Source organism: Eutrigla gurnardus, assembly GCF_963514095.1.
Source record: "Eutrigla gurnardus genome assembly, chromosome: 11".
In the NCBI taxonomy this organism is placed as follows: domain Eukaryota; kingdom Metazoa; phylum Chordata; class Actinopteri; order Perciformes; family Triglidae; genus Eutrigla; species Eutrigla gurnardus.
Genome location: NC_139925.1, coordinates 25,597,125 through 25,610,786, shown reverse-complemented (window position 1 = coordinate 25,610,786; position 13,662 = coordinate 25,597,125). Strand labels below are relative to the sequence as shown.

The 13,662-nt window shown below is 39.8% G+C and overlaps 1 protein-coding gene across 3 annotated transcripts in view; it reads left to right on the top strand.

Moving 5' to 3' along the window:
* rasgrp3 (RAS guanyl releasing protein 3 (calcium and DAG-regulated)) overlaps positions 1-13,662 on the top strand; it is a 69,659-nt gene that overhangs the window by 7,854 nt on the left and 48,143 nt on the right. Inside the window, exon 1 of one of the 3 annotated variants that reach the window (XM_084021634.1) lies at positions 13,541-13,639. The exons of the other annotated variants lie outside the window; for them this stretch is intronic. The gene's annotated coding sequence lies outside the window, so the exon portion shown is untranslated. Of the gene's footprint in view, positions 1-13,540; positions 13,640-13,662 lie in introns of those variants that run through there. 3 annotated transcript variants of the gene reach the window in all.

Here is a 13,662-nt window from a genome sequence, read left to right as displayed (position 1 = left end):
AGATGAAGCCATCTTATCAGTATATCTTATTAGTCGGTATCACTTAAAAATGTAAAGTCAAGTGTTTTTTCAGAGTTTTATACATTTTAATTGATTAGACAAAATGATTTGTTCTTCTTTCCTCTTTGTTAAGAAAATATTTAAACAGACAGCATTTCTCATGCTAGGTTTTTTTGTTTCATTTTTATCTTTTTAATTAATCTTATACACACCTGCACCACTTTATATGCAATAGGAAGCTACCCTTTTTATGTATTTGTCTTAATAGGCAGCATGTTTTCATAAGAAACAAGCTTTACACACAACCTTATCAGAATTAAATAATTGATAATGAAATGTAGTCTTTATGTAATCCTGACTTGGGTGTGCACAGAGGTCATTTACATTTAAAAGGGTTGCAAATCTAATTCAAGTTCATTTTAATTAATTTCATTTTAATCATATAAAACAGAATTTCCCAACAAAAACATTGTGGCTTATGAAACTGCTAAGTGGCTAGTAACTTTGGGAAACAACTAGCCACAGTGGCTGGTGAGCAAACAAGCAGAATGAATCAAGCAGAAATCATACCTAGAGAGCAGAATGAGCGAGAGCGCTTGTGCCCTCTAGTGATCGCCAAGCTGCCTCTCCCTATGTTTTATTTCTTGCTCGCAGCTGACTGTTCTACTCGCAGTGATTGAATTTGTGTGCTGGGACCTATATTGTGCAAGAGTTAAATTACATATAATTCGCTTGTGAGCATGTTTCATCGCACTCGCTTTTGACTTTTGACTAAAATGTGATTCCATAATTATCTTTTAAATAGACAAATGTGTAACTCATGGCACAATTCAAACAGGACCAAAATAATATTTGTCTATTTATTAGAAAAACAATATTTAGACATTTTTAGTTCAGTTTTGTACAACCCAATGTAGAATATTTTTCAATGTAGAAAAAATATTTAAATATGTAAAGCTGTCCACTCATCTTGCCCTTCTGTGGAGTTTTTGGTCATTATAAATGTGAGCATCATGTGGCGTATTCTCAGGGGAAGAGGCAGTAATTGTCCAGTGTATCAGCTCAGTGCTCTTTGTGATGGATGAGTGAATGTAGAAAAGATCAAAATCCTTTGGTGATGGAGTCTAAACATAACACAGGCTGTTCTTTATTGAGTGGACACACATTGGTGGCTTGTGTGCATCTTTATCTTTGTGGGACTAAAAGGAGTCTGAAGTGTTGGTACTTAGACTCAAGAGATAAAGGGAAACTCAGTTTCAATTCAATTGTATTTATAGTGTCATATCACAACAGAAGTCATCTCAGGACACTTAAATTATTGAGCAGGACTAGAATACACTCATGATTTTCAGAGTCAATGCAAGCGTTTCAGTTACATTGGCAGGAAAAAACTTTGTTAACAGGCTTTTAGGCAGAAATCTCGTGCAGCCCAGGCCCTTGGTGTTGGTAGTAGTATAGTAGTAGTAACATTAGCAGTAGTGGTAGTATTAACAGAAGTAACAGTGTCAACAGAAGTAATAGTATCAACAGTAGTAGTACATGGCAGCAGGCACAGCCAATCTCAGAATTGTGTATATCTGATTTATACCTAACAGGAAGCATCTCGTCGAACTATACTCGTTTGTAAAAGTGTTTTAACACTTTTTTTTAACTTTTCTACGACACATCTTCTCATTATGACTGATTTGTTTCAATATCCGCACAAGCTGAAATACACTCATAAATTTGTGTTTGCCTGTGAGAGCATGACCTACTTTTTCCTGGCTTGAACTCACAACCTTGATTCTTGGAATGTCACTCACAGAGCATCAGTAAATTACTTTATTAGTTTGGCCACAGGCCTTGTCAGAAATGACGTTTATAGACAAACAAATGCAGATGCAGAAGAAAAATATTTTTAGAATAGAATCATTTTTCTCCATGATTTGAAAATGCACCAATTAAAGGAGGAATATACAACATTCAGAGCATTAATATATTGTCAAACAACGAATGTCTATTTAAAGATATCGTGTAGTAATGTCTACCTAAGCAGATCATAAAAGCTGCTCTCCCTCTGTGTGTGTTGTTATCTTCTCCTTGCTTTGTTGACAGAGCAGCTTTTTAGTGCCTGTTCAGGCATCTAAGCTTAGCGGCAGTTACAGCTGATGACGTCACGTGTCGTGTCAGTTACCTGTCAGTGTCAATGTCTGTGTGGGGAGGCGGACCCCTGGTGTCGTCGGAGCCCCGCGAGTAGCAAACACGCTAGTTGAGATTTGGAGTTTTAAAAAGATGGAACTGGTTTCAAAGCCAAACCTGACAGCTGCCGTGTGGGAACACTTCGGTTTCAAACAGAATGACCGCGGTGAACCACTCAACCTGAATGAGCCGGTATATCGCATTTGTTCGAAAACAACAGCAACTAAACGCGGCAATACAACAAACCTGCATCTCCGCCTAAAGCATAACCATCCGATGCAGTTTTCCCAGCTGGCGAAAAAAAAAATACTACAGATGCGACATCCCCGTCTTCCCGACACTCCACAATCACGCTGGCGTTTAGTCGTACAAACAGGACAGTGCAAAACGGTGCGCACTCACAGACTGTGTAGTTCGCTTCATCGCTAAAGAGATGCTGCCCTTTACTATCGTTCAAACAGTTAAACTACACGGGGAAGGGAGGCGCAGTGTCCGTAGGCAGGGTGCAGCAGGGTGTTTTACCTGCTACACAGACTGTGTCTGTAACATGTGGCTGCTGCCAGCTTCACTGTGTGCATGTTAGTTAACATCCAATTTATTTATTGAGAAAGAAAATTCACTCACCATAACGCCAAATCAATTAAATAATACTAATTTTGCTAGCTTGTGGGTTAAACTTTGGCGCTCAAGTGACCGAGAAGTAACCGAGAGAATCCAGTCATTTTTCAAAATAAAATTTCAAAATAAAAGATAGTTTAGACACAGATAATACATAAAACGGTAGTAATGATTTATTTCTTCTGCGGCCAGGTACCAATTGATCCACGGACCGGTACCGGTCCGCGGCCCGGGGGTTGGGGACCACTGCTTTAATGGACATCGGTGTCTCGTACTGCTACCGATGTCCTCTGCGTTTGGCTGAACGTATTTCCTGTTAATTCAGGTTTACAGTCACAACTCAATGAACAATGTTAGTTACTCTAGTCTCAAACTAACATGAATTCCAGTACCTAACATGACACATGTTAATACTCACTCTACAAACATAAAATACAATCTAACGTATGGACCATTAAACTAAGGATGTCACATAACTGATAAACATAGCTAGTGGCTAGCTACCAATGCCAGCGAAAATTAGCGTCAACATAACATACATATTTAAACATGCTTAGACGGAAAATAATATTACCATTGGTGCAAAATAACCATTCTTCTTGTTTTCTTTTCAGGCTTTGTAAACAAATTACCTTACTGGTATGCATTTTCCACTGTAACTAGAATAAATAACGGCCAACTTTCACTGTAGTCTGTTACCATCTTTACCTTGTTTACACTTGTAAGACACCATTTTAGTACCATCCATCCATCGTCTACCACTTATCCTGTATTCAGGATAGTGGAAGGGCTGGAGCCGATCCCAGCTGTCATTGGGCGAAGGCAGGATACACCCTGGACAGGACGCCAGTCCAACGCAGGGCCGACATGTAGAGACAAACAACCATTCACACTCACATTCACACCTACAGGCAATTCAGAGTCATCAATCAACCTTGATCCATGTCCTGATCCAGGACTGAAAACCAAAAGCTGCCTGTCAGGGAGTCTAGCATATCCTGGATCCGGGGAATCGGGTGCCTCAAACTATGATATTAGACGCAGGCAGAACTCATCTAAAAGAGTTAACAAAAGGAATAGTTGATAGGGAAAAAGAAAAGAATGATGGTGGTTTTAATTTAATTTAATAATGGGACTGTTAGTTGGAGTAAAAGCAGCACATTTTTACTGTCTTAGCATGTTCACCATCAGCATGCTACATTTACTAAATAGCACAACAGACACAACATAACCCTGCGGCTGGTGGGAATTACATTAGTTCAGCAAGCATTTGGCCATAAACCAAAGTGCAAATTAAAGATTTGACCGAGGGTTGGCAATTGACGAACAAAAAAGCAAAGGGATAACCGACGTGGTTACTATTTATCCCAATTCACTGACAACCCATCCAATAGTTGTTGAGGTATTTCAGTCTGAGGTATTATGCAATAACTGGCCAACATAACAGGCAACCTCCATTTCTGAAAAGTGAAGCCAATACTGAAGTGCCTTAAAATTGCATTCCCTCTATTGGCCGTCTGGGGGCAACTTCTCTGGTTGCAAAACGATGTCTGATTGCAATCAATGAGAAAATGACCCTATGGGCTGAATTGCTAGTTTCTATTCAATTGTTTATGGGTACAATGTTAAATGAGTATGGAGGCACACACACACACACACACATGACCACTCTTGTGTCACTTGAACAACACCAAGTTTATTCTGCCCTCCGGCAACAACAACATCACAAAGGTTTCTCCCTGATATACATCCCCCAACACAACTGTGTCTCTCTGCTACATGTCTCTTACCCACACATGATCCCCAGGTTGCAGGGGTGGCATGTCATGTGCTTTATGTCTTCTGTTGTAGTTTTGCTGCTGTTTTTGTCTGTAACTTTCCCCTTTCCTCTTCAGGCTCTCCATGTCCACACAGGCTGGATTGAGGTGAGATGGGATGACAGGGATGGTTGTTCAGATCCTCCTCCCCATGAGTAACTCTGTGGAACTGTGGCCATTAGCCAAAGGGGCAGCGCGGTGGGCCATGAGGACCATATACAGATCACTGGACTTTTTGAGAAGACTTTTGATTGCCCTTATAGCCCTTTGAAAGTGTAGACTGAATGTCACATGGCTGAACAGTCTGAGGACTCAGATGCTAACTGTGGTCCATTATCTGAGCGCACTCCTTCCGGTATAACATGACGTGCAAAGGTAGATTTGAAGTGCTCAATGACAGCTTCTGAGGATGTGGATGTTAGTTTGGCTATTTCAAAGAATTTTGCGCAATAGTCCACAATGAATAGACTGCTCCTATTGTAGACCTGCGCCTAGATGAGAAATCAGTAGGCAGCATAGTCTATCTGAGGGTTGTCCTTTTGCGGGCATTAGTCATATTTCTCTATCATTGTTGTCAGCTCTTTGCCAAGGCCCAACAGCAGACTGTTTAGCTCTTTCCCTGCCCTTGGTTATGCCAAAATGACCCTCATGCAGCTTGGTCAGTATCTGTGCTCTGATAATGCTGGTATCACCAGTCTGCAGTCAAACAGTAACAAAGGTTTGCTATGACAGAGTCAGTGTACAGAATGACTTCCTCCTCCTGAATCCCCTCTGTTGTGCTGCTTACAGGTGCTATGGACAATACATCTGCAGTCGTGATCTCTTTGCTAGACACATGGATATGATGAAAATGTCGTGAGTCTCATACGTAGGCGTTGTACACATGGTGGAAGTTCATCCAGGTTCCTTGAGCCTAGTAGTGTCACCAGAGACTTGTGGTCAGTCTCTTTTCCAATGAGAAACTCAACAAACCTCTGCCCATGCGGAGGCTAATATCTCCTTCTCAATCTGGGCATATCTTTGTTATGTGCAGCTGAGGGCTCTTGAAACATACACCTGGTCTACAATCCTCATTCTCTCCACTCGAGAAGAACAACGCCCATTCCATAGGACAACAAAACCACAGGGACTAGTATATCTGCGTTTGGATCATACAGCTCTAACCCTGGAGGAGTAGTCAGTTCCGGCTTTATGCTGTCGAAAGCCCATTGCTTTTGTGGCCCCCAGGCTCACATGCTTGACTTCCTCAGCATGTCTCTGAGTGGACGGTTGGATGGTTTGTCATCCCAATAAATTGTCTCACTTCACTGACGTTTGTCGGATCCTTCATAGCTCTCACAGCACTCACTTCATCAAGGTTGGCACAGACACCTGATGCCTCAATGATCTAGGAACTTCATCCTTGTCATTTAGTGTCACTCCTGCCTCCTGCAGCTGGACAGTGCTCTCAACGGCCTCTTGTCGTGCTCACTCTGTGTGACTCCCCAAATGAGCACATCGTCCCTTTTGTGCAGATTCTCCTGAAATGACTAAAGGGTGGAAAAAGAGAGAACACTGGTCAGTTTCTTTTCTATATAGTTTCAAATTTATTTATTTGGATAAGCCCCTTGAGATGCACCATCTCGTTTTCGAGGGCGTCCAGACATACATTGCATAATACACAACAAAGAATCAACCAACACAAACATACAAACAGAAACAAAACAAAACCTAAACCTAAACCAAAAAACAGACACACCACAGATTGTCATGAAAAACATTGGAATATTACAACTGAAAGAGGGCCATAATAGCCAACATTAAATAAACAGCAAATACATAAATTGAGTCAATTTAACAAAGCCTATTGGGCATGTATGATACAGACAATTCATTGAACACAGGAGCAGGCCATCACAAAGTGAGAAGACAAGATACTCTTGAAAAAATGCAGTGAGGAAATAGAGGAAATAGACATGATATTAGCAGGTAAATTGTTCCAGTCGGCTGGGGCCTTAAACATAAAAGCTGTTCTGCCAATTGATTTTTTAGCAAGGGGAACAAAAAAATAGAGTTGGTTAGAATGTCTGATATTATAATTTGATGTGTAAGGTAATAGAAACTGCTGAAGGTAAGGGGGGTAATTAAAGTAAATACATTTATATATAAGTAAATACCAGTGTAAATGTCTTCTTACCTTTAGTGATGGCCAGTTGAGTCTAGTATACATTGTGCAGTGATGGGTGAAATAAGGGCATCCAAGAACAAATCTATTGTAGGCTGTGTTAAGTGCAACAAGGTCTGATTTGTGAGCATTTTGATATACTACATCACAGTAGTCCATAATTGGAAGTATCAGTTGATTAACAAGTCTCTTCCGGACACTTAGCGTAAAACAGTTACGAGAGCGGTATAATGAGGTGAGACCAAAATTGACTTTGCGTATAACATGATATGAAGTTTAAATGTGAGTTGAGAGTCTAGCCATACACCTAGGTATTTAAAACGTTCAACTTTAAGCAGAGGTGTGTCGTCAATACAGTTAATTTCAAAAGAATCAGGTTTAGATTTCAGCTTTTGCCTCGTCCCCAATATCATAATGTAGGATTTAGATTTGTTAAGAAGAAGCTTATTACATGATAGCCATTTCTGTACCTCTGTAAAATCAGACTGAAGGGAGGCTTGTATTTGTGGTAAGTCAGGCTGGGATGTATATATGAAGGTGTCATCAGCATAAAGTTGAACCTGACATTTAACAAGACTTGATGGTAGATCGTTTACAAAAATAGAAAAAAATAGCGGGCCCAGAGTTGATCCCTGTGGGACACCCCTTTCTTGGACAAGAAAATCAGATTGAGATCCATTTATAACAATGTATAACAACACATTGTTTTCTGTTGTGAAGGCATGCGCTAAACCACTGAACGGCATTAAGAGAGAGGCCAATACTGTCCAATAAAGCTTGTCTAGCAGCAAGTAACGGTCAACAAAATCAAAGGCTTTTGTTAAGTCAATAAATATAGCACCATTGAGTTTACCATTATCTGCGACAGAGAACACATCATTAGTAAACTTTGGCAGAGCTGTTGTTGTTTAATAGTTAGATCTGAATCCGGACTGGAATGGTGATAATAAATTGTTAATAGTGAGATAATGGGAGAGTTGATTGTAAATTAACTTTTCAAATACTTTGGCGATGGAACAGATAATTGAAATTGGTCTATAATTGTTTGGGTCAAGTTGGTCCCCCCCTTTATGGAGTGGGGTGATGCGTGCACATTTCCAGATAGCTGGTAACTCACAGGTGGACAGTGAGAGGTTAAATAAATCAGCAAGTGGGTATATTAGAACATGAGAGGCAAGTTTGATAAATCTGATCTCTAAACCATCAAGTCCTTTACTGCTGTTTATTTTTAAGTCATTAATGGCATTCAGGACTTCTAGTGGAGAAATGCTTCTAAATGAAAAAGAACTGGAACAGGCTGAAATATAGCTAGGGGTGCATGTGGCCAAGTAGGATTCGGGTAGAAGTGATGAGCAAACAGTCGAGAAGTGATGATTGAATGTTTGGGCAATAGTTAATGGATCATGAGTTATGTTGTTAGCAGCTCTTATTTTATTAATTGTAAATTTATTAGAGATATTTAAAATACTTGTAATTTTATTCCATAAATGTTTAGGGTTCTTAAAGTCAGAAGTAATAGATTCTTTGTAATAGTTGGATTTTGCATTACAGGTTTTTGTTTTGCTCATATTACGTAAATGCCTATACACTTCCCAATCAGTATTATCTCTTGTGCGACAAAATGTTTTCCAAGCTTTATCTCTCTGTCTGAAAAGGCTAATGAGCTCAGAATTGATCCAGGGAAGGTGTTTACCCTTGACTTTTACAGTCCTCCAAGGTGCATGTTTGTCAACAACTTCAAGAAATTCTTTGTAAAAGAAATTCCAGGCATCATGGGCATAGGGTATAAGTTGGGCATAGGGTATAAGTTGGTATGCATCCCAATTAATGTTAACCAAATCATTAATAAATAGATCAACATTAAGTTTCTTATATTGTCTGATTTTGGAGGCAATTTAAGTAATCAAATTTTCCATACGCAATAAACAATTGAATGGTCACTAAAGCAATCAGACATAATCCCAGCCTTTAAGTATCGATCAGGATGAGACACAAGAATCCAATCGAGCAAAGACTGGGTTCTAGAAGTAACTAGAAGTTAGGGTTAGGGTTAGGGGTTAGGGTTAGGGAAGTAAGTTGTGTAGGCTCCTTAATTAGTTGAGTAAGGTTGATATTATTAAATAATTGTTTTTCTTTATTAGATGACTTATCCAACCAGTTTTTGTTAAAGTCGCCAAGTAAGATGAGTTCATTGTTACTATAGAAGGAGTTAATAGTAGATATCATGCAATTAAATGACTCAGCTGAAGTGGAGGGTGGCCTATATATGCTACCAATGATTAGAGATTTATTTGTATGAAAAATAATTCTAATAAAAATACATTCAAAATATAGGGGCTCAATTGTGGGAACAACTAGCTCTGTCTCAAGGTCAGATGAGACATATATAGCCACACCTCCACCCCTGGACTGTCTATCAGATCTATAGAGAACATAATTTGCAATATTTAGTTCATTGTCAGAGATGTTGTTATTGAGCCAGGTCTCAGAGAGTGTAATGATATCAGGTTTATACAAAAAGACCCATGCACGAAGTAAATCTAGTTTAGGCAGAAGACTCCTAATATTCAAATGAATTATCTTTAGACCCTTAGATTCATCCAGTCTGGAAGAGAAAACTGGAAATGAAACTGTTACTGGTCAAACATAGATGAAATACAAGGTTGTAGAACAACTGTGGAACATACAGACAAAACAAAAAACCAACAGAAATAAAAAAATAGAATATAAAAATATAGGTTAAAAAGAATATCTGAAAACACTTAATTGCTGATACATTTTATACCTTTATGGCAGCGATTGAGATACTGATGTGTTCCTTGAAGGGATTTTCAGAGGAGAGGACATAGTTATTTTGGAAACAGCCTTGGAACTAAAATTGGGAGACATCTTGCTACCCATTGCAGTACATCCATATTATTATATTATGGTGTTTATATGGCTGCATATGTATATAGAGTGTCTTTTTTCACTTAGGGTAATTCACTTGATTTATGTTTAGAGTCATCAATGAACCTATCCCCATCCTGCATGTCTTTGGACTGTGGGAGGAAGCCGGAGAACCCGGAGAGAATCCACGCCTAAATGCTTACAGCACCTGTTATTCCCAGACGGCCTCCCATCCAAGTTCTGACCCGGCCCGGCCCGTCCCTGCGTAGCTTCCGAGATCAGACGAGACCAGGCGTGCCCAGGGTGGTATGGCCGTAAGGCCACCTGCTTCCAATTAATCTCTAGGTTTTTATAATTGGGAGTTGGATCTTTGACTATTTCGAAGTGGTATCTGACAACTGCCCCACTTCTTTGGTGTAATATACAGGTTTTAGTATGCAGATAACGCCCCCTTTGTCTGCAGGTTTTATAACAATGCTGTTGTCGTTCCTTAGTTATGTAAAAGCTTTGCTTTCTTTTTCGGATAAATTGTTGTACACCTTCTATATTCTATATTCTCTTCTCCTATTCATAAATCACATGACATCCTTATCCACTAGTCTACAGTAGGGATTAATAGAAGCCAACTATAGACTAGTAATAGTTAAAGACCCAACTAAATATTAATGGCATTACATTCATCTTTTTATCACTTTAATCACATCTTATTAGAAGCTAATGAGGTAAAATTGACAGGAATTACTCAACCAGGCTGTGGAGATTCTGCACTCTCTGATGAAACAGGACACACACACACACACACACACACACACACACACACACACACACACACACACACACACACATGCACACGCGCGCACACACACACACATACACACACACACACACACACACACACACACACATACACACACAGGCCTAAACTCAAGGCCATCCGCTTAAGCCGTCCTACCAGCTGTCTGAACCCAAGGTCGATGTAACATCTGTCTCCAGCAGTAGACGACACATGACTCCAGCCTGTCTGTTCTGCTCTGAACATCACATCCAATCCTAACACACTACCTGGTGTACGTGTCTGCTTGCATTTGAAACTCTGTGAGAACAACATTACATTTTAGATCAGTTTTAGATTGATATTTAGAGTATGTATTAACTCTGAAAATCATGAGCGTATTCTAGTCCTGCTCACTGTGTTAAGTGTCCTGAGATAACTTCTTTTGTGATATGACACTATAATTAAAATTTAATTTAGTTAAATCTATCTTCTTCAAACAACTTGATGACAAAAGCGGATCACAGTTCAAAAACTGACTTTGCAGAGGAAGTTGTATAACCCATTTATACCTGATGCTGCGCAGCGCAACATTACCCCTCCCGCCGGTTGCTTCGTAGCACAGCTTTGCTGATTCGTCATGCAGCAGCCGGCAGGAGACTGAGTGCTGCGCTACGCAGCAACTGGCGGGAGGGGCAATGTTGCACTGCGCAGCAATAATATAAACATTTTTATAATTGAACATGATTTAAAGGAGGGCTGCAGGGCGGATTCAAACCTGCAACCGCTGCAGTGAGCCTCGGTACATGGGGCAGTTACTCTACCACTGAGCTATTAGCACACTAATGATGTTCATTGAATCAATCAGATCTAGTAGTGGTCTTAAAATAGGGCAGTCATATTATACCACTATTGACTAATGCATTCGCACATTGTTGATTTGTCATGCAGCAGCCGGCAGGAGGGGCAATGTTGCGCTGCGCAGCAATAATATAAACATTTTTATAATAAAAGGATGAAATCTGCTTCCTTCAGTCTTTGCCAAATGTTCTAGTAATGCAGAGTCGGATATTAAAGATGCACATGCCAATATTTATTAAATTGCACTGTATGATGTATAGTCAAGTGATGAAGACACAGTTTCCCTATCAGAGGATAGTTCCTTTTTCACTGATAAGAAGTAGATGTAGTCATTGTAACATTGCCTCTTGGATCTTTTGCAACCAGTGAAGGGAGTGACGATATTTGGACTCCAATCTTACTGGATCTGGATACATCTGACTTCTGTGAGGCTGTTAATAAAGTTAGCTTCATAATTTAAGGTCACCTTTACAGCTAAGTGTTAAAGTCATCTTTGTAGCTAACTGCATTGGTAGCGTGATAGCGACCTGTCAATCAGCATCCCCTGCTTCATGGTATATTTGACTCTAAATGCACCATCATTTACTAAATGAACATTATGCTGGATTGAAGAAGACTCAAGACCATCAACTCATGTTTACAATAATCTGTCCAATATTATGTTACTACGTTACTATAACAACAGGTCTCTCTGTGTGTTGGGTACCAGGATGTAACGTTACTATAACAACAGGTCTCTCTGTGTGTTGGGTACCAGGATGTAACGTTACTATAACAACAGATCTCTCTGTGTGTTGGGTACCAGGATGTAACGTTACTATAACAACAGGTCTCTCTGTGTGTCGGGTACCAGGATGTAACGTTACTATAACAACAGGTCTCTCTGTGTGCTGGGTACCAGGATGTAACGTTACTATAACAACAGGTATCTCTGTGTGCTGGGTACCAGGATGTAACGTTACTATAACAACAGGTCTCTCTGTGTGCTGGGTACCAGGATGTAACGTTACTATAACAACAGGTTTCTCTGTGTGTTGGGTACCAGGATGTAACGTTACTATAACAACAGGTCTCTCTGTGTTGGGTACCAGGATGTAACGTTACTCACACTAACAAACAGGTCTCTCTCCTTCTTTCTCTTCCTGCTAATAAAAAGAGTCGCTGAATAAAACACATCAGCTAAGATAATGTTACATAAGTGATGGGACGTAGCTATGTTAGCTAGCTAGCAAGACAAGCTAACAGTTGTGTCAGTGACAGCCTATGTTGCACAAGACAAGATGATACTAAATTATAGGGAAAACCCTCGACGCCACCCTCCTTCTACTTGCAAAATTGTCTTTTAAATTGACAAAGATTATATGTGTAATTCATGAAACATTCAAACAGGATCAAAAACATATTTGTCTCTCGCTGTTTTTTATTTTTCCAAAATAAGGTCCCATGGTGGACCCTGGAAGGGCCAGGACTCACTTTTATCGCACAGGATGCTGTTCACCATTGTTATGTATGGTTTTTGGTACATTCATGATTTTACAATTTGATGTGCGATGATGGAGAGTCGTCACTGAGTGAGGTAGAGGAGAAAGAAACCCCCCAGGTGACCTTCATTTAGCAATAAAGCACCTTTTGTTTGAATTTGTGTTGTCCTGATTCTTTTTAACGTTACCTAGAACACTCAGAACAGTGCAGTTTTTTTTTCACTGAAACAAGTTGCCTTTGATTTTTCATGAATTATATAACAATAACAAAAATCACAACTATTTTTGTAATATTGAGTTACTCCGACAATTGTATTGCAAAATAAAACCTAAATACATTGCAGCATGCATTGCAACATTAAAAAAAAAGCTGTTCTGAAATCAGGCTACTTCAACGATCCCCAGTCCTGTGAATTTTCAAGCAGTAAAGTATATGTATATATAAAGGGTCACCCATAATAAGTTGGAACAATTTGCAAAATTGTCTTTTATAGCGGCAAACAAATGTTATGCAAGAATTAATTTCACCTGGTAATTGGGACACATAAAGTAATCATTGCATTGCAGGATTGTGTCTGAAAACAAAATATTCCAACTTAATGGGCAGCAGTGTGTGTGTGTGTGTGTGTGTGTGTGTGGCTAAGGTCACATGGCAGGACTGCTGCTGCTCCAGGCTGCTGTGTTTACCAACAAGAGGAGGAGGAGGAGGTCATACTGTAGCGTAGTATAAGCTCCAACATGGGAGTCTCTCTGCCTGACAGCCAGTAGCAGCCTGCAGCAGCCGGCAGCAGTTACAGATAACTCAGTGGAGGGACTGATCGTGAGCCTGGATGGTTACAGTCACGCTGCTGTTCAGGGGGTAAGATTTGACGGCTTGTGAAA